Source organism: Macrotis lagotis, chromosome X (genome assembly GCF_037893015.1).
Source record: "Macrotis lagotis isolate mMagLag1 chromosome X, bilby.v1.9.chrom.fasta, whole genome shotgun sequence".
Classification (NCBI taxonomy): Eukaryota; Metazoa; Chordata; class Mammalia; order Peramelemorphia; family Peramelidae; genus Macrotis; species Macrotis lagotis.
Window position 1 is genome coordinate 696,381,582 of NC_133666.1, and position 19,170 is coordinate 696,400,751.

Consider the following 19,170-nt stretch of genomic DNA (forward strand, 5'->3'; position numbering starts at 1 on the left):
GGGCAACCAAATTTTGCCCTGATCTTTCACAAGCTCTCATAACAGACAATATCAAAAGCCTTGGTTAGATTAATGAACCTTGTTTACATAATTCTGTTCTGCTCCAATTATTTCTCTTGGAGTTATCAGGCAGCAGACATGATGTTGACTGCTCCTCGACCATTTCTGAAGCAGACTGGCTCCTAGGTAGCTGACCATCTTCCATGTGAAGGATCAGTTGATGAAAGAGTCTTGCTAGCAGTGACTAAGAGAGAGAAACTCATTTGTGATTGTGATAGCACAACCTATTTCCTTTTCCTTTATAGAGATGGACAATAGAGGCACCTTTGATCTCTTGGGGGATAACTTCCTCTTGCCATATAACCTGAAAGATTTCAGTCACTTGTTGTCTGAGCAATGGACCCCTTGCCTTGTAATCTCAGCTGGAATTGCATCAAACACTTTGTCACACGAGAGGAGCTAATGGCATTCAAAACCTCTTCACGTGGAAGCTTGACTAGAGAGGGATTGGCTTCCACCTGAGGTATATGGGCAGTGGCTTCAGCATTGGTTGATGAAAGTCTGCAAAGAACACTGTGGAAATATGCAGCCCATCTCTCTAGGATCATGTCTTTATCACTAATCAATGTGACTTCATCAGCCCTGAGTAGTTGAGATGCAGCAAAGGTCTTTGGCATATAAGGAGCCTTCAGGGCATCATAAAAGTGCTGTGGATGGTTACTATCAATGTAAAATTGAATTTCATTTGGTTTCAAACTGAACCAAGAATCCTGCATCTCTCTAAGCTTTGTTTGTACTTTACTTTTGATGGAATTAAGTATTTCTTTCTTCTTCTTCTTCTTTTAAAACAATATTTTATTTTCCCCAGTTGCACGTAAAAACAAATTTTAACATTCATTTAAAAAGAATTTTGTGTTCCAAATTTTCTCTCTTCTTCCCTCACTTCCCTCTTCTCTGAGACAGCAATCAATTTGATATAGGTTATTCATGTTCACTCTTGCAAGACATGTTTCCGAATTAGTCATGTTGTGAAAAAAGACAGACCCAAAGGGAAAAAAATACTTTGAAAAATATAAAATGAAAAATAGACTTCTTCAATCTACATTCAGATGGGGGTGGCTAGGTGGCACAGTGGATAGAGCACCGGCCCTGGAGTCAGGAGTACCTGAGTTCAAATCCAGCCTCAGACACTTAGTAATTACCTAGCTGTGTGACCTTGGGCAAGTCACTTAACCCCATTGCCTTGTCAAAACCTAAAAACAATCTACATTCAGACTTCATCAGTTCTTTCTCTGAAAGCGGATAGTGTTTTTCGCTATGAGTCTTTTAGAATTGTCTTGGATGGTTTTGTTGGGGAGAATAGCTAAGCCATTCACTGTTGATCATTGTACAGCATGACTCTTACTGGTCCTGCTCACTTCATTTTGAATCAGTTCATTTAAGTCTTTCCATTTTTCCCGAGATCTGCCCACCCATTATTTCTTATAGCAAAGTAATATTCAATTATAATCATATACCAAAACCTGTTTAGCCCTTTACTCAATTGGTGGGCATCCCCTCAATTTCCAGTCCTTTGCCACAACAAAAAGAGTTGCTATAATTATTTTTGTACAAATGCTTCCTCCTCCTGCCTCACTTTTTAATCTCTTTGAGATATAGACCTCGGAGTGGTCTTGCTGGATCAAAGGCTATGAGTAGTTTTATAACCCTTTGGGCATATGAATTCTACCTTCTTAGAGATGGATGAACACTCTTGCTGGTGAATCCAGTGTAATTCTCATTTTTTTTTTTTTGTTGAGCAACTTCTGAATTTCCCCATCATTTTTTTTAGGTTTTTGCAAGGCAAATGGGGCTAAGTGGCTTGCCCAAGGCCACACAGCTAGGTAATTATTAAGTGTATGAGACCGGATTTGAACTCAGGTACTCCTGACTCCAGGGCTGGTGCTTTATCCACTATGCCACCTAGCTGCCCCATTTCCCCATCATTTTCACCAAACCAATCTTGACGTTTGTGAGTATTCCAGCCCAGATGAGCTAATGGACCCCAAATGCACAACACCTGCAAATCTTTGAAAACTGCCCACGCCTTTTCTTCTCTACTTGTGTGTTGGCTCAATTTTCCCTCTGAGTTAGCAACAAACTGTTCATACAAGAAGTGCTCTCATCTGTCGACCTTAAATATTCTGGTAGAGATCTTGCCTCAGACCCATTACTTTCATTGAATGTAAATGCTTCATTTGGAGAGGATGAATCTATGATCAGTCCAACACTGTGCCACACCTCACCTTCATCAATCTCACCTCCTATTTGTCTCTTTTCCTTACAAGGACATAGTAAATTAAATGCCAATGTTTTCTGTGTGGACGCATCCATGAAGTTTGATTGCATATAGGTAAATGAGAGACAGTACAGGTGATGAGAAGGTTGCAGAACACACATGTCTGTTTCTGACTTCATTCCTCCCAAGGATTCCCTGCCATGTCTGGTAGTCTGTGTCTACTTTAACATTAAAGTCACCCAGGATTAAAATCTTGTCCTTTTTCACACTGATGATAAGATCCAGGTCTTCATAAAGTTTTTCTTTGATGTCATCAGGGCTAGTCATAGTGGGAGCATAGGCACTGATGATATTGGCATGATGTTTTCCTACAAGTGGCATTCACATTATCCTAAATCTGTTGTTCACTCCTTTTGGGATGCATACAAGCCTGTTGGCTAGATTAGTTTTGATCCCTAAAACCTATGCCAGTTTCCTGGTACTCTTCATCACCGTGGCTACTATGGAAAAATGTACATCGAACTCCAACTTTGGTAAGCTGGTCAACCTTGTTTTATTCAAGACTGTCATTTGGATGTGATACTGCTGAATTCTCTCACAACAATAGCTATTGTCTTCCAGGTCTCCTGGATTACTTGGTGTTCATAAACATGTGCTCATTTGATATACCAGAAGGGAGTGGAATTATATTTGCAAAAGTTTTTGTAATTTTTGGGTGCTTTCATCACATGGCAGGGTCCCCACTTGCTGTAGCAAGCAGACCAAGGTTAGGTTTGGTGAAGTAGACAATTTTACGGCATCTTTTCTACCCCTTTATTACATCAGGAGGTGAGCAGTGTGGTCCTTAAAAGGCTTCTCGGACACCGGGGATTGCTGAATCCCACTATGGCTTCCAGTGAGAAGATGATGCACCTGTGTGTAGGGTTGTGCCTACAACTCCTAGTGTTTCCACACCTGCTGATTCATCACTTGCCTGTTGCCACAGGACACTGAGATAGCTTAAAATGGCAAAATGGTAAGGATGACTTGCATATAAATTGAATTTAACTGAGGCAGAGTTGCAAAGTGTTCAACCTCACTGTCACAGAGTGATCAAAAACCAGTGCCAGCAAAAGTCAAGATGTCTGGTGATGGTCTGGGATACAGTAGATAATGTGACCAAGCTCCAAGTGCTCCATAGTATCTGCTTTGGCTGCCTTCATGGCCATTGGAACAAATTGTTGTCATCTGCTTGTTCCACCAGGGACATCCTTTACATGTTTGAGGTGGACACCTCGATAACTCATCAACTCACCAAGGTCTGAGACTTTTGGTTATCTTCAACCTGATTTCACCATCTGCTGAGATGGTTTGGTGGGATATGGTTGGCTACTCACATTCAGCTTCTTGGAGCCACAGGTGAGAATCAAATTCCAGGTAGACACTAGAGGGTTAGTCCTTCTGAACAGCCATATACCCCAACCTCCCTCTTACATTGTAGGGCACTACCATCCTCCTAGTCTCCCAGGTTCACAAGGTAGGTTGGAGTTGTCCTTGACTCTTTACTTTCCTTGGCCTCTCCCTCCAATATCTAATCAGTGGTGAATTCTTGTCAATTGTGTTTTTACAACATCCCTTATATATTCTTCCTTCTCTCTTCTGACACTGCCAATCCCCTAGTGGCCATTAGATTGTAAGCTCCTTGAGGGCAAGAATTATCTTTTCGCGCTCCCAGGATGTAGAACAGTAAACAGCACATAGTAGATGATTAATAAATATTTATTTATTTATTGTATTGAATTGTATTGGTGCGGACACTCATCCCTTCACATCTGTACTGTTGCAATAGCTTGCTGGTTGGTCTTCTGCCACAATCTTCTCCCCACTCCAGGCTATCCTCCTCTCAGCTATCAAACTGATCTCCCTAAAACACAGCCATGTCTCCTCCCAACTCAATAAACTCTAGGGGGAACTATTAACTCTAGGATCAAATATAAAATTCTTTGTTTGGTATTTAGAGCCCTCTGTAAACAGGTTCCTTCCGACCTTTCAAGTCTTCACTACCTCCCATCATGTACTCTTCAATCCAGTGACATGAGGATGCTATTCCCCCTACCAAACATTCCATCTCCTGACTCTGAACATTTCCACCGGCTGACTCCCTTATTCTCCTTCCTGGTCTCCCAGGTTTCAAGTTCCAACTAAAAATCCTACTATCTATAGGAAGCCTCTTCATTATCTCTTAATTCCAGTACTTCCCTTCTCTTGATTATCTCCAGTTTATGTCTATATCTTGTTTATATGAAGTTGCTAGCATGGTGTGTTCTCCAGGTAAGTTTCTTACAAGCAGAGACTTTTTTTTTAACCTTCTTATAAAAATCCCTAGTGCTTAGCAGAGTGCATTAATAAACATTTACTGATTGTTTACTGACTGACCCCACACTTCTTCAGCCTCTAGGGAGAGTGGGCTCAAACTTAAAGCAGTTTCTGCACAGCATTCATCCCACCCCACAGTTCAATCCTGACTTTGGCATCTCCTTTGGATTGCCTTCCATTTATATTGGGTCAAAGAATTCCCTTAGGACTTTGCTCCTTACCACCTGGCTTCTGGCAAATCCTAGAATGGACTTCTACTGGATTAGGTAAAAGTCCTTGGCCTCTGGACTCTTTGGGGAGCTCTATTAACTTGGTTAAACCACTAGAGTCCAAAGATTTGGTTTTTGATGGTCTTTAGTCCTTATCACTTTTGGCTTCTGGTTTGGCCCAGTGTTACCATGTTTTCTTTGATCTTCTTACAATTTTTTAAGTTGGAGTGCTATGGGGTTCTCTCAGCAAGAGGAAATTGTCCTGATCTGGCAGGGCAGCGGGTTCTTCTCTTCACTTCTTTAGGGTGTTGAGTTTTGTCACCTCTAGACAAGAAATAGGAGATGCTTCACTTCTCTTCAGTCCCTCTTCCCCATTGAAAGGGGACTTCCCTTGAACTCCTGCTTGCCTCACCCTCCTCATTTCCAAATGGGAATCACAGTAACAATGATTTCTCTGGGTTGTTCCTGAGTATCAAATGAGAGAGTAATTGCAAAGTGCTTAGTACAGTGGCTGGTCCATAAGAAGGGTTAAATAAATGGTAGCTATTTCTACTACTAGGGAAAGCTAGGTAGCATCGTGAATAAAAAAGAAAACTTATCTGCCTCAGTTCAGATACAGCCTCAGATACATATTAGTTGTGTGGGCAAGTCATTTTAACCTGTTTGCCTCCATTTCTGCATCAGTGAAATGAGTTGGAAAAGGAAATGGCACACTGCTCTAGTATCTTTGCCCAGAAAACCCCAAAAGGGGTCACAGAGAGTTGGACACAACTGAAAAATGACAGCACATAAAAAGGACTATACAGACATTCTCTCATTTGATTTAAACCATAAACCCATGAGGTGTTTACCATGAATATTATTATGCCTATTTTACAGACAAGGAAAGAGAGCCTCCAAGAGTCTTGACTCTGCTGAAGTAGTAATTATTTGAAGGAACTAGAAATATTTAGTCCGCGAATGTAAACTCCTTAAATGTAGACAGTAGTTGTCAAAGCAGCAAGGATTTATTAAATAGCAGACACCATAAATAGCTTTAGCGACATAAAAACGATGGTCTCAGCCCATGGGGAGCTTATAATCTAATGGGGGAAACACCATACAAACAACGATGTACAAACAAGATGAATATAGGATAAATTCGAGTTGTTCTTACAGGGAAGGCACCAAGCTCAAGGAAGCATGGGAAAGAAAGGTACTTGCCAAAGGTAGGACTGAGCCATGAAGGAAACCAGGAGGCAAATGAGGAGGGAGAACATTCCAGAATGGGGGGGTAGTCAATGAAAATTCTCAGAGTTGGGAGGTGGAGGGCAATGTCACTGGATTGCAGAATATGTGGGTTCAGGGGGAGGGTGTTGTGTTGAGAAGAAGGAGGAGGGAACCAGGTTATGAAGGACTTTGAAAACCAATCACAGGATTTTATATTTGATCTTGGAGGCAAAAGGGAGTTGGGGAATGGGGTGGGGTGGGATGGTAAGGCTCATGATTTAGGAAAATCTCTTTAGTGACTTAAGGGAGGATGAACTGCAGTGTGGAGTTACATGAGTCAGACAGAACCCTGCCTTCCAGCAGCTATGGCAATAGTCCAGGGATGAAGTGATGAGGACCAGCCCTAGGTGGGGGTAGCATCAGAAGAGAGAAGGGGGAGTATTTGAGAGATGTTACAAAAGTGACTTAGGGGTGGCTAGGTGGCACAGTGGATAGAGCACTGGCCCTGGAGTCAGGAGGACCTGAGTTCAAATATGGTCTCAGACACTTAATAATTACCTAGCTGTGTGGCCTTGGGCAAGCCACTTAATTCCATTGCCTTGCCAAAAAAAGTGACTTAGATGGGTTTTGGCACCATGTTGAATATGGGGGGTGTGGAGTGTGAGAGAGAGGAGTCCAGGAGGATCCCTGAGTTGGGAACCTGAGATCTGGGAGGCTGGGGCTGCCCTCAGTAATAGGGAAGTTAGGAAGGAGAGGGAAGTTTTGGGGGTAAGGAAATAAGAGTCTTATCTTTCTTTTATTCTCCATATTTGGGGTACTGTCTAGCACCTTGTAACAGATTGACATCCTGCTGTCATGGGTAGAAACCATGCCCAGGTGAGGAAAGTCCCTCCATCAAAGCAGGCCTGCATTTTCTCTGTTGCTTATAGATAGAATTCTAAATGCAGAGCTGAACAGTTGCCTTGAGCACTGTGAAGTCAAGGGAATTACCCAGTCATTACCCAGTCACACAATCATGATGGATCAGAGATGAGACTTGAACTCAGATCTTGTTGGATTAGATAGAGGTTGGCACTCTGCTTTCTTACCCTACCTAAAATGATGGAGAGGGTGTATGGCTAGGTGTCACAGAGATGTGAATTTAAACTCAATACAGGGGAAAATTCCAAGTTATTAGGGGTCTCCAGAAGTGTGACAGTGGGCTGCCTCAACAAGTAGTGAGCTTCCCATCTCTGGAGATATTCAAGCAAAAGTTGAATGTCCATTGTTGAGACTGTTGCTAAGATATGGTTGGACTAGGAACCACTGAGGTTGAACCTCAGCACTTGTCCAAGGTCAGACAACCAGTCTGGGTGGGAAGTGGGACTGGCAATGGACTCAGTATCCCCCTCAGGCCTCCAGCAGCCAGAGTCAAATCTAGTCCTGTTCTGAGCAGCTGCTCAATAATTACCCAGTTGGTTCTTGCCTGCTGTTGCTGAATGAAGGTGAGTCAGAAGAAATCCATCTTCCTCTCTGCTTTGACAAAATAAAATGAGAAAGTGGAGCAATTGGAGGCCAGAGGTGGAAACTGCCAAATGGAGCCAAGCTTGGCTGGCCCTGGGCACTTCCAGAGAGAAAGATCTGCCAGTCACTCTACCAGCCAGAGGAAGATCGCGGCCATCCCATTTGGAAGGGCTGGGTGATTTATGGAATGCTTACATCTGGGAAATGGGGTAGAGAGCATTTTTGTAGAAGAATTGTATGGTTTCCCATAGTCTCTCAGAATATATAAAGTGCCTACTCTGTGCCAGGCTCTGTAGTGGGCACTGGGCCAAAACTTGGACCTGGAATGAGGAGACTGTGCAGGAGATGCTGTTGTTCACTCCTTTCCATTGAATCAGGGGTTTTCTTGGTAGAGATACTGGATTGGTTTTCCATTGCCTTCTCTAGCTCATTTTACAGATGTGGAAACTGAGGCAAACAGGGTGAAATGACTTATTCAGGTTCATACAGCTAGTAATTGAACTCAGGAAGATGAGTTTTCCTGCCTCCAAGCCCAGCTACTTTCTGCATTATGGGACTCCCTCGCTGCCCAAGTAGGAGAGGACCTGAATTCCAATCTGTCCCTGATGTTGCTTCTCTGACCCTCAGTTTCTTCCATGGTCTCTGAGTCCTCTCCATCTCCATCTTCCTTGATTCCTCCCCATGCCTGGAATATATCCCCTCCTTCTCTGTGCCTCCTGGCTTCCTTCACTTTATAGCCTTTCCTGCTTCCCCTTAATGCCAGGACCTTCTATCTACTAGAATAATGATAGTAGTTGGTGTTTTTATATTATTCTAAGGTTTGCAAAGCACTTTATGAACAGTGTCTCATTATATGTTCAAAACTATCCTGGGATGTTCCTGTTATTATCATTCTCACTTTACAGAGGAGAGAGTTAAGTGACTTGCCCAGGGTCACACAACTGGTAAGGAATGGAGGCCATATTTGATGGTAGGTCACCTTGGCTCCAAGCCCAGCACTATTTGAGTCTAAGGTCCTAGAAAGGGTGACGTCAGGAGGATCAAGTCTTGGAGTATCAGGAATATATGGAGAAAATAATTTTGCTCTTGGTCCTATTGACCTTGAGGTGCTGGTGTGGCATCGAGGAACAGTAGAGTAGAGCTGGCCCCTTGGATGATCTGCAGAGGAGGCATAGTTGGAGTCTTGGTAGTCAATGAGATTTGCTAAGGGAGTAATGAAAGGGGGACCTAGGGGAGAGAAGTCTAGGGACCTATGTCTTCAAGGAATGAAGAGCCAATCAGAGACCCAGAGAGAACACATCGGAGGGGCAGGGGCAGAACCAGGAGGCTGGGAGAGGAAAGGTCTAAAGTCAACTGAGCAGAGCTTATCCGGGGCAGAGATCGCTTACTCAGTCATCAATGGTGAAGCCCAGTGGACAGAGAAATGATTCTATCCACAAACTCATAATGAGAGGAGGAAGCTAATCTCCAAGATCCTAGAATTATTGATTTAGATCTGGAAGACACCTCAGAGGTCACCTGGGGCAATACCCTCATTTCTACAAATGAGGAAGCTGAGTCCCACAGGGACCAAGTGTCCTCCTCAAGGTCACAGAGCTAGCAAGTAGCAGAGCTGGATTTCCACACAGATCCTCTGATCATGTTCCAATGCTTCCCCACTGGTTCAATCTCATCAATTTTTATAGATGAGAGAACTGTGGTCCAGAGAGATTGAGGAAGTTACTAGGCAGTTACCCAGATAGGAAATGGGGGGGGGGTGCTGAATGGGGTCCTGGGCCTCTGAATGTTAGATTTCCCATTTTCCCCATGACATCACAAATGGGCTAAGGACAAGAACGAAGACTTCGTTGGCACCAGTAGAGATCCGCTCATCGATGTTTAACAATGAGTTCTCTGGGGAAAAAACCAAACAAATAAATACACTGTGGAATAATATGATATAATAATAAATAATAGAACATCATAAATTTATAAGACACACTTTTAAGGATAATCTGCAGTGTTAACATTTTTTTCCATCACTTTCTTTAGAAAATCAACAAAACAATAAACCAAGGGCTGATTTGCAGTGTGTTGACTTTGGAGGTGCAAGTACTCATACTGAAAAAGTCACAATTGTTATACAAACTGACTCTGGCATCCCCTTTACCCCCCCCCCCCCCCGCTTCCCCGGGTCTAGGGAATTCTGGACAAGGAAGCTTTCTCTACCATTCCAGGTCAGGATCTTCTTGGTAACTTAGGGGCAGCTAGGTGGTGCAGTGGATAGAGCACTGGTCTTGGATCCAAGAGGAGAGGAGTTCCAATCCAGCCTCCGACATTTGCCACTTACTAATTGTGTGACCTTGGGTAAGCCATTTAATCCCAACTGCCTCACATCCAGGGCCATCTTCAGTCATCCTGATTCATATCTGGCCATTGGATCCATATGGTTCTGGAGGAGAAATTGAGGCTGAGGACTTAGCACAGCCCCCCCCCCATTCAAATCCAATTCATGTGCTTGTCATGGCATCACCTGCCTGATGTTGTGGTCTTCTTTGAAGAAGGGCAAACATTATTATTATTCTCTGTAGTTTAGGCTTAGAGCTTAGAGTGTTACCTGGATCCTTGTGAATGCAGTGACTTACCCAGATCACACAGTCAGTTTGTGACAGAGCCAGAACATGAGCCTAGAACATGTCCTGACTGAGGTCAGCTCTTTCCATTCTGGTCTCTCACCATGGATGAGGTCTGAGAAAAGGTCACTGGAATGGGTGATGAGGGGAATCATTGGGAACTGAGCCTTCCAGAGGCATCCCATTCAATCTGCCCTTGAATGGGAATCTCCTCCTGACGATGACTATTGACGGTCATTCAGCCTCTGCCGTAAGATCTCTTGAGTTCATTCCACTTTTGACTCACATTGAGCTGAAATCTGCCTTTCAGGAGCCCCTGCTCCCCCACCCCCACTATCTGGGCTTCTGCCTGCCAGGGGCAAACAGAAAAAAAGTTCACCTTTTCCCCCCATGCCAGTCTTTCTGATAGTTCTTCTGATAGCTCTCATGGACCTTTGTGTCTTCTCCAAGCTAAACGTGTCCAGTTTCTTCGACTTATCCCTAGATGATAAGATCTCTAGCCTCTCCTTTTCCCAGTAACTTTCTCCTAAATTGGAGGTGGGGAAATCTTTTTTTTTTTTTCTGCCAGGGATCATTTGGATATCTATTATATCATTTGAGGGTCATACAAAATTACCAGCTTAAAAATTAGCCTAATATTACACTGTGGTGTAATAGCTGGTCAAACATTTAATTAATTCACCCCTAAAAAGCTCCTAGATTTATTAAATGTCGAGTGCTGCCTGCAATTGTCTTGGCAACACCAGACCAAATGATTTCTCCTATGGGCCAGACTTTCCTGGCTCCTGCCCTACATGTACCTCAACTGTATGATCCTGGGTTCATCATTGTCCTCTCTGAGGCTCAATTTCCTCATCTGTGAAATGGGATTACCAATTCCTGTACTCCTTCCCTTGTTTCATGATGGTAAGGGAAGACCTGTGTAAGCCCCCAAACAGAATAGATCTGAGAACTAAGACTCTTCTATTGTTGAGAGCAGCATCCAAGTTCCCTCATACTATGAAATTTCCTTGGGGTGCAGGTCTTGCTTCTTTTGGCCTGGGGCCTTGGTTTCTAGTTCACTCTATCACAAGGAGAGTACATGGAGTTATTTCTAGGGGGATTCCTGTCAGGACCCTACCCTCTGGTGGATGGCAAGATGGTACAGTGGCCAGTGCCCTGGATTTAAGTCAGGGAGACGGCGTGTTACTGAAAGTTAGCAGGGGAAGCTTGGGTTCAGTGACCAGGTTAGCTGGTTAGCATGGAAAGGATGCTTCCCTTGGAGTCAGAGGACCCGGATTTGAATCCTGATTCTTCCACTTTATAATGAGGTTAGAATAGATGGCTTTGGGGATCCGGAGTTATGAATAGCCCAGGTGACCTTGGGCCAGTTGCTCCCCCATCTCTGGGCCTCTGTAGATGAGGGAATGACCTGAGAAAGTCCCTTTCATTTCTGAGGTTCTAGACAGGATAGAAGTTAGTCAAAGGAAGCTGATTTGGGGGAGGGCAGATGAGCATTCTGTGCCCACCATCACCTAATTGCATGAACTGCCAAGATTTGAACCTGCTGACACCTCACTTTGTCCAATGGCCCAGAAACTTGCTTTGTGGGCAATTTGGAGAGTGTGTTTGCCTGGGTAGGCAGCTGGGACTTCCCTTTGGAAGGAGAAGGCACAGGTGGGGAGGCACAGCCTCCAGTATGTTGGACTCCCTCAACCAGTCGGCCCCAGAGCCTGGGAGCTCCTTTCAGGTCAAATCCTGGAATGAGAAACTTAGGAAGGGCCAGAGGGCTAGACTGTGGAAGCCTCAGCCTCCCTGAGGATGACCAGTGGAAGACAGTCATTGTGATGAAATGAATCGATCATAAACATTAAGCACCTACTCTATACTTAGCTAAGAATTTAGAATTGGAAGGGACTTTAGACGCCAAACAGACCCCACCCCCATTTTATGAATAAGTCAACTGAGGCCCAAAGAAATAAACTGACTTGTCCAAGGTCACACACATACTAAATCTGATCTAGATCAGAATTTCTGAATTTTAAGGAACTCCACAGGTCATCTCTGAAAACTGGTCATCCACCTTCTAGTGGAGTATTTCTAGTGATAGGAAGCTCTGTCCCATCTGTTGTCCCCCATTCTACTTTGGGCTAAATTGAATTGTTAGCAAGCATGCCTAATCTACACCTCCTCCTGTCTCCTTGTAGGACTCTCCCCCTCCCCAACCACCAGAGCTCCAAATTCTGCCCTGTGGGAACAAACACAACTGGATTGGCCCCTCCTAAAACCCTGGGTCAGTCTTTTGAATCTTTGAGTCCAGCTCTGATGCCCCTCCTTCCTCAGCTCTTCATATCTGCCTGCTGATGCCAACTCAAATCCCTTTCCAAGTCTTTTCCTCCCATCGGCCTAGCAAAGTTGGTGGTGGAGATTTTTACCTTCCCATTTTACAGATGAAAGACAAACAAAAAGAAATGGAGTCAGACAGGAGAAGTGATTTAACCTGAGGCTCTAGGCTAGTGATCCATTGGATGACTAAGACAGAACCCCAGATCTCCAGTCTCTCAGAACAGGATCCTTCCCACTTCCTCCCAAGTCTATTCCTAAATATCCCTTAGAGGAGACAGAGACAGATGGAGGGCACTCGCCAACTCACTGACTCTCAGGTTTTTAAATCAAACATGCCCTTCCCTAGGAAGCTATTCTCAGGGTGATCTTTTCTTCCAACCCACTTGTGTGATCATCAGCGGGCAAAGTGCTTCTCACTTTCATCTCCAGCCAATTTTCCCGCTGTGGCTTAGTCAGGGCTTGGCAATCTTTCCATAAGGTGACGCCAAGCCTTGTTCAACTCCCTTCCCTCCATGGCAAGAGCCCAGGGTGTTAGGAATGGGCTCTCTGTCTCAGGGGATTGTTTTCAAAAGAGAATTAGTCTGTGTGGGAGCTATTGGCACCAGCTTGGTTGACTGGCTCCCAGAAAATGTAGGAACCTGGAGAAGGTGGTGACTTTCTGACCAGCTAGACATTCCAGAGGTAATGGGAGAATTGGCAAAGGCTGGGAGACAGGAGATGGGGGGAAAATCCCAACCCCAAATGTCAGACATTTAGAGACTTAATTCATGGGTACAGAAGAAAAGAAATTGTGGACATTTTTGTGGAGATTGTGGAAATATTCACTCAATACACATTTGCGGGCTGCCAAGAGCTGAGGATCCAGAAATAATGAAACAGTACCTTCCCTCAAGGAGCTTACAGCCTGCTATGGGAGACAACATAGACATAGACAAGCAAATTCAAAGTAATTGGGGAGTGGGCATAGAGCAGTAGAAGACTGCTGAAAATGAACTATGATGGCAACTGGAATATTCTAAGAGGCAGAAGTAAATCAAAGACATAAGGGACAGCAGAGATGGGAGATGAAATATTATATAGATAGAGCAGAAAGTGGAGAACCCAAAGTGGAGATGGTAATAGTGGTCCCTTTACTTCCCAGGTTCAGGAGTATCTCTTCTCTCCCCAACTTAGCCCTGTTTATAGAAAGAAGGGTTTGGGAAGCTTAGTCAAGTCTATAATATAACACTACTATTCTCTCTTTCTTCTTTTCTCACATGAGAGAACTGTGGTCCAGAAAGGTTGAGGTGGTTACTAAGCAGTTACAGAGACAGGAAATGGGTGGGGGGTCTGAATTAGGTCCTGGACCTCTGAATGTTAGATTCACCATTGTCCCCATGACATCACAAATGGGCTAATGACAAGAATGATCACACTAATTAGTGTCAGAGCTTTGTATGGAACTTTCCTTTTCCCCTTTCTCTTACCATTCCTCCCTCCTTTCTCCCTCCCTCCCTTCCTTCTTCCCTTCTTCCCTCCTTCCCTCCTTCCTTCCTTCCTTCCTTCCTTCCTTCCTTCCTTCCTTCCTTCCTTCCTTCCTTCCTTCCTTCCTTCCTCCTTCCTCCCTCCCTTTCTCCCTCCCTCCCTCCCTTCCTCCTTCCTTCCTCCTTCCCTTCCTCCCTTCCTCCCTCCTTCCTCCCTTCCTTCCTTTCTCCCTTCCTTCCTTCCTTCCTCCCTTCCTTCCTTCCTTCCTTCCTTCCTTCCTTCCTTCCTTCCTTCCTTCCTTCCTTCCTTCCTTCCTTCCTTCCTCCTCCTTCCTTCCTTCCTTCTCTCCCTCTCTCTTTCTCTTCCTCCTTCCCTTCTTTCTTTTCTGCCTTTCAGTGTTAGGTGAAGGTGAGTTCCCTATCACTGAAGGACTCTTAGCAGAGACTGGATGGCCCCTTATTGGGGATGCATAGAGGGTATGGCTGCTTAGGTGTAGACTGACCCACCTGAATGCACTCTCTGAGATCTTTCTCAGGTCTGAGTGGAAGGCTTCTGTGATCATTTACTTATGTCCAGCATCCCTAGGAGTCTGTTTTGCTGCCCTTCTGATCCCTTGCTTCCCACACAGATGGTCATCCAAACTGGGCATGAGCACAGCATATGGTGAGAAGCTCACTGTCATGGTAGCCCACTTGAACCATTGCTTCAAATTAAACTGAAATCTAACTCCCTGCATTCCCAGCTTATAGACATAAGAGAGTCCAGTTTTTTTTTCCTTTTTGAAGAGGAAACGGAAGCTTAGAGACAGGAAGTATCTTGGCTGAGATCACACAGTGAATGTATATACGGCCAAGTGGAGAGTAGAATCTGGGTCTCATCGCTCTAAGCTCACTGCTCTTTTTGGTCCCTGTTCTGTCCTTGGGGAGAACAGTTGGGCAGTCCTCCTGTGGGTCCTTTTAAAACCAGAGTCACAGCTATTCTAGTCCCTGCTCTGCCATCTGCTTGGCCATGGTGCTAACCCATATGGAATTCACTGTTATGCTCACTATCTCCCCCCTCAAACCCTCCCCGCTTTGGCTTGAGCTACTGGAGACAAAAGCATCCCAGCAGGCGGGGGCAGTGGTTCCATATGTCCAGGTCTCTGTAGCTCCTTCCAGATCTGGAGAACAAGGGCTACTGGGGGATGGGATCCTTCCAGGAGGGGGACCCTGAGATCCATCCAATTTCACTGATCTGCAGAGAGCCCTTTTGTTGGTGCTGGTCTCGGGCTCTGTCTCAAGATGTCAGTGCTCTATCCTGCTGGGCTCTTTAGGGAGGGCAGAAACTGAAGAGAACAGCCTAGAGGGGAGGGGAAGATGTTTAGTCTGGGAGACAAGAATCCTGGCTTCTGATACTTGTCACTCACCCTGTCTGGGTTTTAGTCCCCCTTCTGTAGATTGAGGAGGCTGGACAAAATGATCTCTAAGATCCTTTTCAATTTTTCAATTTTATGTTTTCTGTTCTAAGTCTCCTCCCAGCCATGACATTCCCTGTTCTAAGGCCCCTCCCAGCTCTGATAGTCTGAATTCGTCTCAGTGTCCTTCAGAGTGGGCTTGTCCCTGCTCTTATACAGATGTCTTATTCATTGTCTATATGATCTGCAATGGGGAAAGCAAGGGATGAGGAGGAGGATACAGGAAAGGAAGAAAAGGAAGGAGGGGGCAGCTAAGGTGAGCATGGCGAGGGGACACATCACAGGGAGTTTTATTGGAGCTGCCCCTGATTTCCCAGGGGGCTCCTGCTGGGGGGAGCCAAAGGGATTGTGGTTTCCCAGAAAATTAATTGTCTCATTCAGGGATAAGCCAGTCAGCTAGCCTCTGGCTAAGCCCTCGACTTTGGGGTTTGACTAATGGCCTTTTGTCAGTTGCATTGGGCTCTGGGCAGGAGCTCTACTCTGCGAAGCCTCCCAGACTGGCCGCCTAACTGTCCTCCATTTATGGGGGTCAGGGCATGCGATATGGACATTGATACCCCTGGAGCCCCACTCCATCACTGTCCCCGGAGGGACCGAGGAACATGGCAGGATCCCAGTGCCTTTGTCAAAACGGAACATTTTGTCTGATCAGCATCTAAGGAAGGCTGGAGCTCCTTTCATTCAATTTTTCTCAGTTCTTCTTGAGACTCTGCTTCTGCCCTGGGTGGCACACTCCTAAGGAGGACACTCCCATCCCCCACTCTCTTGGCCCCCTCTTGCAGTCAAGGATAATATATAGGAACAATACCTGGGAGGGATAGCAGAGGCCTTCAGGTTCAAGGTCTTTATTTTACATATGAGGAAACTGAAGCTCAGGGAAGTAAAGTAACTTGTCTAAGGTCAAAGAAGAGAGCAGAACGCTTTTGGTGGTATTCAAACTCAGCCTTGTAAGAACTCGAAGGACCAAAAACCTCATCTTGATCCCTCCATGGGTATTGGAGTAGGTTTTATCCGAAGAGCTCTCCAAGGTACTGACTCACCTTGCTGGCTGACTTCCTGCCTCTGCTTTCAGCCTTGGGATTGTTGACTTTGACCCCTGCCTTTGACTGTTGCCCAGAACAAATTTTACAGAGGAAATAACCTTGGATTTGGAGTCCAAGGCGTAGCCATGGGGTGCAGTGAATAGAACACCAACCCTGGAATCAGGAGGACCTGAGTTCAAATCAACCATCAGACACAACTCTTACTAACTGCGTGACCTTGGGCAAATCACTTAACCCTGATTGCCTTGCATCTGGGGCCATCTCTTGTCTTCCTGGTCACTGGACCAAGATGATTTTGGAGAAGAAGTGAGACTGGTAACAGCACAGCCCCCTCCCACTCAAATCCAATTCACTTACTTGTCATGGTATCACTACCCTGATGTCAAGGCCTTCTTCAGGAATGAAGGAAAAATAGCAGCAGCATTCAATTCTTGCCTTTGATCCTTTCCAGTTGTACACTTTTGGGCAAGCCCTGGGGTTCAGAGAGGTTAGATGACTTAGTAGTGCTCTTTCCGTGTTCAGAGTTAACATTTGAGTTTCATTCTGAATATTTGGACAGAGTTTTAATACCTCCCAGATGACAAGAGTTCTTTTTGATTGATTAGAGGTATATATTTTTTAAGCATCTAAAAAATAGGACTAAGTCCCTAAAACTGATATATCCAGAACAATCTCTGTAAAAGAGAAATTGTCATTTGACAGGAAGCTGGAAGAAGGGAGGTCATGTAGAGATCTGCCCAAAATGGCAGCATCTTGTGATGGACCAACCTATGCCCACATGGGCATCAGGAAGAAAGCAGGGTGATATTCAGCATGTTTATAGCCAATCAGTGAAACCAATGGTTAGATTGTTCTAAATTCCAGCTTGACCCTTACTAGCTCTCTGACCAAAGGAAGGTTCTCTCCCTTGCAGAACCCTTTATTTCCTCAGCTATAAAACAGGGCTAACTATTCCTTATAGAATGGTGACAAGGCAAATACTGTGTAAGCCATCAAGAGGCTTAAGACATGGGAGACCCTGTATCATATAAAGACCCACTCAAGTAATTGGGGTTAGTTTGCTGAGGAAAATTAAACTCAGGAGATACAGATATGATGCTGTTTTCAAGAACTAACACCAGGAGGAGTGATTAGCTTTGTTTTATTTGGCACCAAGGAAACAAAGTAGGGAGTGTCAGAAAACTTCTTAACAATTAGACCTGTCCCAAGTGGAATAATGGTGGACTCTTCCTCCTGGGAGGGTTTGAGAGATTGTATGACCTTGACTTCCTTTCACTTCCTAGATTCAGTTTTTTTTCAGGTTCTTGTTAAGTGGCTTGCCCAAGGCCACACAGCTAGGTCATTATTAAGTGTCTGAGGCTGGATTTGAGCTCAGGTCCTCCTGACTCCAGGGCCGGTGCTCTATCCACTGTGCCACCTAGCCATCCCCTGGATTCAGTTTTTAAAATCCTCTGACTAACTTTCAGAGACTTTCTTAAGCTGACCCCTCTTCTCTTTCTAGCCCTCTTGCATCTTCCTCCCCTCCCCCACTGCAATGCAGCTACACTGATCTTGTTCTAGGAATGAGAACGCTTCCTAGTTCCTAGAACAAGGCTCTTCATCTCCTCTTCACTGGCTGTCACCATATTTATGGTTCTCTCCTTCTTCACATCTGCCTCCTGGTTTCCAATCCCAACTGAAATCTCACACACATAAGAAGCCTTCCCCAACCCTCTTTCATTTCTGAGCCTTTTCTCAGACAATTATTTCCTGTGGTCTTATGTACACCTTGTTTGTGCATGATTGTCTCCTCTGTTAAATTGGAGCTCCTTGAGAGCAGGACCCATTTTTATTGCCTTTCTTTGTATCTCAATCACTTATCATAGCATCTAGTACACAATAGGGTTTTAATAAACACATATTGAATGGCCAAATTGATACCTTTTGGGAAATGTGATAGAGAGACTATTCAGGCCCAAGGTTAGACTGAATGATATCCAAGGTCTCTCCAACCTCTAAGATTCTATGCTTTGAAAATTCATCATCTTCACTTCAATATGCCAAAGGACCCCCAGTTTTCATCTAGAACTAGGTGGGTAAGAGTGCTGGACTTGCATTCAATATGACCTGAGCTAGAATCCAGTTTCAGATAGTCACCAGGTGTGTGACCCTGGGTAGGTCACTTAACCTCTATCTGGTTTAGTTTTCTCATCTGTGAAATGAATCTTAAAATTGTTGTGAGGATTAAATAACAGAGCCATGAAAATCCTTAAAGCACTGTAGAAATCCTAATTGCCATTATCTTCATTGTCCTCTTCCTCATCATTGTCAATCATTCTTTCTGCTACTGCCAGGCTGAACTCCTCCTGCCTCAGCAGTTTCATGAACTGCTCAGGGGTAATCACTCTGGACTTGCGGACTTGAGCTGGTGGCCCTTCAAGTGAGATTTCAAATGTACTCAAAGGGCAGCATTAATTCTCTCCTTGACTCTGTCCAGGTAGGTCACATCTGCCCCCTGGAAGAGCTTTTGAGAGTCCAGAGTTTGCACTGGCATTTGCCAAAACACTGGAGAAAGAGGCCAACTTATTCTTTGTAAAGTCAACTCAAATTGACAAAGCAGTGACTATGGACAGGGCCCTGGACCAGACCCTTGGGGGTGGAAGGATGAAAAATGATCCTCTTGCTCTCATGGAGTTTTCCATTTAGCAGGGCTGGTCAGGCATGTATATAAGCCATGGTG